Source organism: Triticum aestivum, chromosome 6B (assembly GCF_018294505.1).
Source record: "Triticum aestivum cultivar Chinese Spring chromosome 6B, IWGSC CS RefSeq v2.1, whole genome shotgun sequence".
NCBI classification, from domain to species: domain Eukaryota; kingdom Viridiplantae; phylum Streptophyta; class Magnoliopsida; order Poales; family Poaceae; genus Triticum; species Triticum aestivum.
In genome coordinates this window covers 274,467,166-274,472,321 of record NC_057810.1, presented here as the reverse complement: position 1 = coordinate 274,472,321, position 5,156 = coordinate 274,467,166, and positions in this window count along the sequence as shown.

Below are 5,156 nucleotides of genomic sequence, written 5' to 3'. Positions count from 1 at the left end.
AAAAATCCCCCGCGTGCTTCGCCTCGATCTGCTCTTCGTGCGCCCTCCGCTCCCTGCCGGACCGAGAAGGGCCCCTGCCCCATAGGTGTTCGTCTCCCACGACATCTTTGGCGCGCCAGGTAGGGGGCATCGAGGTTGTGCGAACCTGATCTGGTGTTCGCGCGCGCTACATCATCATCTTCATCGACATGCCACCAAAGAGGAAGGCTTCGGAGGTGGCTGGTCCGTCTGCGTCGGTCCCACCGCCACTGGAGCAAACGGGCGGTGGGGTAGACGCCGCCGGAGGAACGGGCGCCGACGAGGGAGCTCACGATGCTGCCAAGTCCAAGGACAAGGCTGCACAAACCTCGGCGTCCGTACCTGCACCGCGCCCATCTCAGGAGGCGCGAGACCGACAACGCCATGGTACGCGCAGTACCATATGTTCGTTGGGTCATGGCCAAGCTGGTGGATCGCGGGATGCTCAAGACCAGCATGCGCGTCAACATGCTGGCACGAGCGTGGCACGGTCGCCTAGACGAGATGCTGCTCCTTCTAACATTGTTAGAAGTACGAGCATATCTCGTTCCTCGCGCCGTTCGCCGCCACCACCCAAGACTCCAGAAGAAGCATTGGCCCGAGCTCAACTGCTTCTAGGTTACCCTCCAGCGCCAGACAAGATCGACGGTTGGAGGGCCGCCATTCAGAGCCTCATCGGCTTCGCCAACGGCGACACTCCCCGGCAACCGAGCACATCGAAGCCGCGGCAAGACGCCCAGGCGCGAGCCGGTGATGACAAGACCGGTGGGGGTGCAACCACTGTACACTCCCCACCCCGAAGGCCAAGATCGCTGACTCGCCGGGTCAACCTCGACACTGACTCCACAGCGTCATCAGATCTGCGAGCTCGTCGTGATCAGCGCCAAGTTCTTCAAGAATGACAACACGAAGACGCTCGCACCCGCATCGAGCATCAGAGAGAAGCGCGGCGTCAATCAGACCAGCACGCTAGGCCCACTGTCGACATGCATGCGCCAGGGGAACCAGGCGACTTGCCGTACGCGGCAGGTTGTCCTGCATTTACCCGTGAGCTGCGGTAGGTCCAGTGGCCCAGTATGAAGAACTTCAAGCCAGACGTACCCGAGAAGTACGACGGCAGGATACATCCGTCGGAGTTCCTCAGCATCTACACCATCGCGGTGCAGGCTGCCGGGGGGCGCGACGAGAAGATCCTCGCCAACTACTTCCCGTTGGTGCTCAAGCCCAACGTCAGATCTTGGCTCATGCACTTGCCGGACACCTCCATTTCATCATGGGCAGATCTGTGCCATCAGTCTGTCGGCGCCTTCACAGGCGGCCCCAAGCCCCATGGCCAAGAGAGCGATCTTCATTTGCTTGCCCAGAAGGAAGGAGAACCCCTGCGCAAGTACATTCAAAGGTTCAGCCAGGTGCAGCGCAACATCCCAGACGTCCACCCTGCCGCGGTTATCAGCGCGTTCCATCAGAACGTGCGTAATCACAGGATGAGGGAGGAGATGGCGATGTGCAAAATCAGAGATGTCAGCGAGCTATATGCTCTGGCCGACAAGTGTGCACGTGCTGAGGAGGGGAGGAAACTCCCCGGAGAGAATGCAGGAGCAGAAGGGTCTGACAGTGAGGATGCCGCCCCGGCAAGGAAAAACCAGAGGCGGAACAACAGAAAGAGGAAAGCAAAAGATGTGCTAGTCGTCGAGCAGTCCGGCAATGGAGGTGGCGCCGAGAAGGCCAAAGCTAGTAACTCCGGCGAGGCCGTGGTGGCCACCGACAAGCAAGACGGCTCCGGCAAGCAATACTGCAAGATCCATCGCACCAACGGCCATGATCTCTAGACTTGCAAGAAAGTTGAGCAGCTTGTTGAACTGCAGAAAGATGAATATGAGCGGCGAGACAAGGAGAAGGCCCAAGAAGGTGGTGGAGGATCCGGCAAGAAGCGTCCCGGCCGGGGAGGGCGCCGCGGCAAGGCCAAGCAGCGGCAAGGAGACAGGCCTCCCCATGGCCGCGACAAGGATGAAGACGAAGATGAAGATGAAGAGATGGATGAGGATGAAGTCGACGAGCAGGAGTTTCAGAAAGCGGCAGAGGTTTTGTGCGTCGACGACGGTGCTTCTCTGTATACTTCGCATCGCCAGCTTAAACAGTGGGTGCGGGAAGTTAATGCAGCGGAACCGTCAGTTGAATCGCCCAAGCCTCTGAAGTGGTCCAGCACGCCTATCATCTTTGATGTTGAGGATCACCCTGATCGCATAACCGCGGTCGGGTGCTTGTCGATGTTGGTTTCACCAACTATCCGCAACCTCAAGGTCACGAAGATGCTAGTTGACGGTGGGGCCGGCTTGAATCTGATCTCCTCCGCGGTACTCAAGAAGCTCCAGATCCCCGACAGCGAACTCGAAGAGACTGGTACTTTCCAAGGAATCTACCCGGGAAGGAGCAAGCCGAAGGGGAAGATTACATTGCCAGTGACATTTGGCAGCGAGCTAAACTTCAGGACAGAAAAAGTCACTTTTGACGTTGCTGATTTCCCATTGCCCTACAATGGGATACTCGGCCGTCCAGTGCTCGCCAAGTTCATGGCAGCCTCTCACTATGCCTACAACGTGCTCAAGATGCCCGGTCCGATAAGTGTCATTTCTGTCCCTGGCGACAAGAAGGATGCCCTTATCTGTACCAACAAAATCTACCGGGAAGCAGTAGCCGCAGCAGAACACAAACCACTTGCCGCTGAAGCTCCCGGGGGGAAGAAGAAGACCAAGTCCGGCAAGAGCTCTGATGCCCACTCCGGCAAGCGCACCTCCTCGGAGTGCTGCGCTACCATCGAGGACACACCATCGAGCTCCACCGGCAAGTGTAAGAAGGCGAAGGCAGCTCCGCCAGAGACCAAGAAAGTGGCCGCCAAGGAGGACGGCACTGATGGTACCTTCACCATCAGTGCCACGCTTGACCCTAAATAAGAAAGCGCGCTCGTTGCTTTCCTGCGGGCGAATGTCGACGTGTTTGCATGGCAACCGTCTGACATCCCCGGTGTTCCCAGGAAAGTAATTGAGCACCACCTTGCTGTCTGTCCTCACGCGTGGCCCGTCAAGTAGAAAGTTAGGAAGCAAGCAGTGGAGCGCCAAGAATTCATTGCTGAAGAGATCAAGAAGTTGGAAGCAGCAGGCCTGGTCAGAGGAGTGCTCCATCCAACGTGGCTGGCCAATCCTATAGTCGTGCGCAAGGCGAACGGAAAATGGAGGCTTTGTATTGACTTCACTGATGTTAATAAAGCTTGTCCCAAAGATCCATTTCCCTTGCCGCGCATTGACCAGATTGTCGACTCCACGGCAGGATGTGATCTGCTTTCATTTCTTGATGCAGATTTAGGATATCATCAGATCTTCATGGCAGAAGAGGATGAGGAGAAAACCGCATTCATTACTCCATGTGGCACGTACTGCTTTGTGTGGATGCCTTTCGGACTAAAGAATGCTGGTTCAACATTTGCAAGGGTAGTTCACGAAGCTTTTGAGCCACAGTTGCACAGAAATGTAGAGGCTTACATGGATGACATAGTGGTCAAGAGCAAAGACAGAGCAACTCTGATTCAAGATTTGGACGAGACCTTTGCAAATCTGCGCAAGATCAATCTCAAACTCAACCTCGAGAAGTGCGTGTTTGGAGTCCCCTCCGGCAAGCTTCTCGGGTTCTTTGTATCTCAGCGGGGGATTGAAGCCAATCCCGACAAGATCAAGGCCATTGAGCAGATCAAAGCACCGAAGCGCGTCAAGGATATACGAAGGCTTGCCGGCTGCGTTGCTGCTCTCAGCAGGTTCATCTCTAAGTCTGCTGAGCGCGCCCTGCCATTTTTCAAAATTTTGCAAAAGGCAGGTCCAATGAAATGGACTCCGGAAGCGGAGGCTGCTCTGCAGGACTTGAAGAGATACCTGTCCTCCACTCCAATACTTGTCGCACCTAAGCCACAAGAGAAGTTGATGCTGTATCTAGCGGCAACCAATCAAGTGGTTAGTGCTGCATTAGTAGCGGAAAGGGAGGAGGATGATGAGCCAGCGACCGCGGCAAGCGAGTCCAGCGACAAGCAGGGAGCTTCCCAGACAAGCTCTGGTCCCAACAAGGATAGATCTGTGCAGCCACAGGAAGAGAAACAAAAGAAAATGGTGCAGCGCCCAGTTTACTTTGTCAGTTCCCTTCTGCAGGGGGCTAGATCAAGGTACTCAGGTGTGCAGAAGTTGCTTTTCGGCCTTCTCATGGCCTCGAGAAAGTTGCGCCATTACTTTCAAGCACATGAGATTACAGTTGTCACTCGCTTTCCGTTGAAGAGGATATTGCAGAATCCAGAAGCAACAGGCAGGATTGTCGAGTGGGCACTGGAATTGTCAAGCTTTGGCCTTAAGTTTGAGAGTACTTCAACTATCCAGAGCCGAGCATTGGCAGAGTTTATAGCAGATGGACGCCAACACCTAATGAAGAAACTCCAGAGACGAGCATCCCCGTCAAAGAAGCAAGCAAAGAATGGATCATGTACTTTGATGGTGCCTTCTCGCTGCAAGGCGCCGGTGCGGGCATGTTGCTTGTCGCACCCACCGGAGAGCACCTCAAGTACGTGGTCCAGATGCACTTTGCCTAGGAGAAAGCGACAAACAATACTGCAAAGTATGAAGGCTTGCTTGCCGGACTTAGGATCGTGGTAGACCTTGGGATCAAGAAGCTTATTGTCAGGGGTGACTCGCAGCTTGTCGTCCGCCAAGTGAACAAAGATTATCAGAGTCCGTTGATGGAAGCCTACATTGATGAAGTGAGAAAGTTGGAAGAGCATTTTGACGGCCTGCAGATGGAACACGTTCTGAGAGCTCAGAACGACATTGCAGATGGCCTGTCAAAATGCACCGCACTCAAGTTACCTGTGGAACCAAGAACCTTTGTGCTCAAGATGACTCAACCATCTGTAACACCATCAACTGGACAGAGCAAGAAGAGGAAGTTGATTTCCAGTGACTACTTTCCAGCCGAGCTCCCCGAAGCCGCCGCCAAGAAGGTCTCCAAGATCAACACCAAGAGTGCTGAGGAGCAGTCTGCTCCGACAAGCCCTAGGGTTTGTTCCGTTGAAGCAGACGCTCCCGACAAGTTTTGCTGCGGCAAACTTG